We start from the raw sequence: 5,101 nt of genomic DNA, 5'->3' as shown, positions 1-5,101 counted from the left end.
AAATGTGGCATCTTGCATCTGGGAGAAATCTTGAATATCACGGCATTTTTGCAGGCCGAAGCCGAGGTGGCCGGATGAGGGTGGTGGACACGAACGGTGGCCCTTTTCCATGGGAAACTAAACTCACCTGGCCATGTTCCTGGTGTCAGATTGTGGGAGACATTTGGCACTCCAAAAGCAGCCCGAGTTCCAAAATGTGGCATCTTGCATCTGGGAGAAATCTTGAATATCACGGCATTTTTGCAGGCCGAAGCCGAGGTGGCCGGATGAGGGTGGTGGACACGAACGGTGGCCCTTTTCCATGGGAAACTAAACTCACCTGGCCATGTTCCTGGTGTCAGATTGTGGGAGACATTTGGCACTCCAAAAGCAGCCCGAGTTCCAAAATGTGGCATCTTGCATCTGGGAGAAATCTTGAATATCACGGCATTTTTGCAGGCCGAAGCCGAGGTGGCCGGATGAGGGTGGTGGACACGAACGGTGGCCCTTTTCCATGGGAAACTAAACTCACCTGGCCATGTTCCTGGTGTCAGATTGTGGGAGACATTTGGCACTCCAAAAACAGCCCGAGTTCCAAAATGTGGCATCTTGCATCTGGGAGAAATCTTGAATATCACGGCATTTTTGCAGGCCGAAGCCGAGGTGGCCGGATGAGGGTGGTGAACACGAACGGCGGCCCTTTTCCATGGGAAACTAAACTCACCTGGCCATGTTCCTGGTGTCAGATTGTGGGAGACATTTGGCACTCCAAAAGCAGCCCGAGTTCCAAAATGTGGCATCTTGCATCTGGGAGAAATCTTGACTATCACGGCATTTTTGCAGGCCGAAGCCGAGGTGGCCGGATGAGGGTGGTGGACACGAACGGCGGCCCTTTTCCATGGGAAACTAAACTCACCTGGCCATGTTCCTGGTGTCAGATTGTGGGAGACATTTGGCACTCCAAAAGCAGCCCGAGTTCCAAAATGTGGCATCGTGCATCTGGGAGAAATCTTGAATATCACGGCATTTTTGCAGGCCGAAGCCGAGGTGGCCGGATGAGGGTGGTGGACACGAACGGTGGCCCTTTTCCATGGGAAACTAAACTCACCTGGCCATGTTCCTGGTGTCAGATTGTGGGAGACATTTGGCACTCCAAAAGCAGCCCGAGTTCCAAAATGTGGCATCTTGCATCTGGGAGAAATCTTGAATATCACGGCATTTTTGCAGGCCGAAGCCGAGGTGGCCGGATGAGGGTGGTGGACACGAACGGTGGCCCTTTTCCATGGGAAACTAAACTCACCTGGCCATGTTCCTGGTGTCAGATTGTGGGAGACATTTGGCACTCCAAAAGCAGCCCGAGTTTCAAAATGTGGCATCTTGTATCTGGGAGAAATCTTGAATGCCACGGCATTTTTGCAGGCCGAAGCCGATTGGGCAGGATGGGGCAGGATGAGGGTGGTGGATATGAACAGTGGCCCTTTTCCATGGGAAACTAAACTCACCTGGCCATGTTCCTGGTGTCAGATTGTGGGAGACATTTGGCACTCCAAAAGCAGCCCGAGTTCCAAAATGTGGCATCTTGCATCTGGGAGAAATCTTGAATATCACGGCATTTTTGCAGGCCGAAGCCGAGGTGGCCGGATGAGGGTGGTGGACACGAACGGTGGCCCTTTTCCATGGGAAACTAAACTCACCTGGCCATGTTCCTGGTGTCAGATTGTGGGAGACATTTGGCACTCCAAAAGCAGCCTGAGTTCCAAAATGTGGCATCTTGCATCTGGGAGAAATCTTGAATATCACGGCATTTTTGCAGGCCGAAGCCAAGGTGGCCGGATGAGGGTGGTGGACACGAACGGCGGCCCTTTTCCATGGGAAACTAAACTCACCTGGCCATGTTCCTGGTGTCAGATTGTGGGAGACATTTGGCACTCCAAAAGCAGCCCGAGTTCCAAAATGTGGCATCTTGCATGTGGGAGAAATCTTGAATGTCACGGCATTTTTGCAGGCCGAAGCCGATGTGGCCGGATGAGGGTGGTGGACACGAACGGTGGCCCTTTTCCATGGGAAACTAAACTCACCTGGCCATGTTCCTGGTGTCAGATTGTGGGAGACATTTGGCACTCCAAAAGCAGCCCAAGTTCCAAAATGTGGCATCTTGCATCTGGGAGAAATCTTGAATGTCACGGCATTTTTGCAGGCAGAAGCCGATAGGGCAGGATGGGGCAAGATGTGGGTGGTGGACACGAACGGCGGCCCTTTTCCATGGGAAACTAAACTCACCTGGCCATGTTCCTGGTGTCAGATAGTGGGAGACATTTGGCACTCCAAAAGCAGCCCGAGTTCCAAAATGTGGCATCTTGCATCTGGGAGAAATCTTGAATATCACGGCATTTTTGCAGGCAGAAGCCGATGTGGCCGGATGAGGGTGGTGGACACGAACGGTGGCCCTTTTCCATGGGAAACTAAACTCACCTGGCCATGTTCCTGATGTCAGATTGTGGGAGACATTTGGCACTCCAAAAGCAGCCCGAGTTCCAAAATGTGGCATCTTGCATCTGGGAGAAATCTTGAATGTCACGGCATTTTTGCAGGCCGAAGCCGATAGGGCAGGATGGGGCAGGATGAGGGTGGTGGACATGAACAGTGGCCCTTTACCATGGGAAACTAAACTCACCTGGCCATGTTCCTGGTGTCAGATTGTGGGAGACATTTGGCACTCCAAAAGCAGCCCAAGTTCCAAAATGTGGCATCTTGCATCTGGGAGAAATCTTGAATGTCACGGCATTTTTGCAGGCAGAAGCCGATAGGGCAGGATGGGGCAAATGTGGGTGGTGGACACGAACGGTGGCCCTTTTCCATGGGAAACTAAACTCACCTGGCCATGTTCCTGGTGTCAGATAGTGGGAGACATTTGGCACTCCAAAAGCAGCCCGAGTTCCAAAATGTGGCATCTTGCATCTGGGAGAAATCTTGAATATCACGGCATTTTTGCAGGCAGAAGCCGATGTGGCCGGATGAGGGTGGTGGACACGAACGGTGGCCCTTTTCCATGGGAAACTAAACTGACTTGGCCATGTTCCTGATGTCAGATTGTGGGAGACATTTGGCACTCCAAAAGCAGCCCGAGTTCCAAAATGTGGCATCTTGCATCTGGGAGAAATCTTGAATGTCACGGCATTTTTGCAGGCCGAAGCCGATAGGGCAGGATGGGGCAGGATGAGGGTGGTGGACATGAACAGTGGCCCTTTTCCATGGGAAACTAAACTCACCTGGCCATGTTCCTGGTGTCAGATTGTGGGAGACATTTGGCACTCCAAAAGCAGCCCAAGTTCCAAAATGTGGCATCTTGCATCTGGGAGAAATCTTGAATGTCACGGCATTTTTGCAGGCCGAAGCCGATGTGGCTGGATGAGGGTGGTGGACACGAACGGTGGCCCTTTTCCATGGGAAACTAAACTCACCTGGCCATGTTCCTGGTGTCAGATTGTGGGAGACATTTGGCACTCCAAAAGCAGCCCGAGTTCCAAAATGTGGCATCTTGCATGTGGGAGAAATCTTGAATGTCACGGCATTTTTGCAGGCCGAAGCCCATAGGGCAGGATGGTGTCTGGATGAGGGTGGTGGACATGAACAGTTGCCATTTTCCATGGGAAACTAAACTCACCTGGCCATGTTCCTGGTGTCAGATAGTGGGAGACATTTGGCACTCCAAAAGCAGCCCGAGTTCCAAAATGTGGCATTTTCATGTGGGAGAAATCTTGAATGCCACGGCATTTTTGCAGGCAAAAGCCGATAAGGCAGGATGAGGGTGGTGGACACGAACGGTGGCCCTTTTCCATGGGAAACTGAACTCACCTGGCCATGTTCCTGATGTCAGATTGTGGGAGACATTTGGCACTCCAAAAGCAGCCCGAGTTCCAAACTGTGGCATCTTGCATGTGGGAGAAATCTTGAATGTCACGGCATTTTTGCAGGCCGAAGCCGATGTGGCCGGATGAGGGTGGTGGACACGAACGGTGGCCCTTTTCCATAGGAAACTAAACTCACTTGGTCATGTTCCTGGTGTCAGATAGTGGAAGACATTTGGCACTCCAAAAGCAGCCTGAGTTCCAAAATGTGGCATCTTGCATCTGGGAGAAATCTTGAATGTCACGGCATTTTTGCAGGCCGAAGCCGATGTGGCCGGATGAGGGTGGTGGACACGAACGGTGGCCCTTTTCCATGGGAAACTAAACTCACCTGGCCATGTTCCTGATGTCAGATTGTGGGAGACATTTGGCACTCCAAAAGCAGCCCGAGTTCCAAAATGTGGCATCTTGCATGTCAGAGAAATCTTGAATGCCACGTCATTTTTGCAGGCCGAAACCGATAGGGCAGGATGGGGCAGGATGAGGGTGGTGGACATGAACAGTGGCCCTTTTCCATGGGAAACTAAACTCACCTGGCCATGTTCCTGGTGTCAGATTGTGGGAGACATTTGGCACTCTAAAAGCAGCCCGAGTTCCAAAATGTGGCATCTTGCATCTGGGAGAAATCTTGAATGTCACGGCATTTTTGCAGGCAGAAGCCGATAGGGCAGGATGGGACAAGATGTGGGTGGTGGACACGAACGCTGGCCCTTTTCCATGGGAAACTAAACTCACCTGGCCATGTTCCTGGTGTCAGATTGTGGGAGACATTTGGCACTCTAAAAGCAGCCCGAGTTCCAAAATGTGGCATCTTGCATGTGGGAGAAATCTTGAATGTCATGGCATTTTTGCAGGCCGAAGCCGATGTGGCCGGATGAGGGTGGTGGACACGAACGGTGGCCCTTTTCCATGGGAAACTAAACTCACCTGGCCATGTTCCTGGTGTCAGATTGTGGGAGACATTTGGCACTCCAAAAGCAGCCCGAGTTCCAAAATGTGGCATCTTGCATCTGGGAGAAATCTTGAATGTCACGGCATTTTTGCAGGCAAAAGCCGATAGGGCAGGATGGGGCAGGATGAGGGTGGTGAACATGAACAGTGGCCCTTTTCCATGGGAAACTAAACTCACTTGGCCATGTTCCTGATTTCAGATTGTGGGAGACATTTGGCACTCCAAAAGCAGCCCGAGTTCCAAAATGCGGCATCTTGCATGT

This window comes from Prinia subflava, chromosome 12 (genome assembly GCF_021018805.1).
Source record: "Prinia subflava isolate CZ2003 ecotype Zambia chromosome 12, Cam_Psub_1.2, whole genome shotgun sequence".
Lineage (NCBI taxonomy): Eukaryota > Metazoa > Chordata > Aves > Passeriformes > Cisticolidae > Prinia > Prinia subflava.
This window is presented reverse-complemented; position numbering follows the sequence as displayed.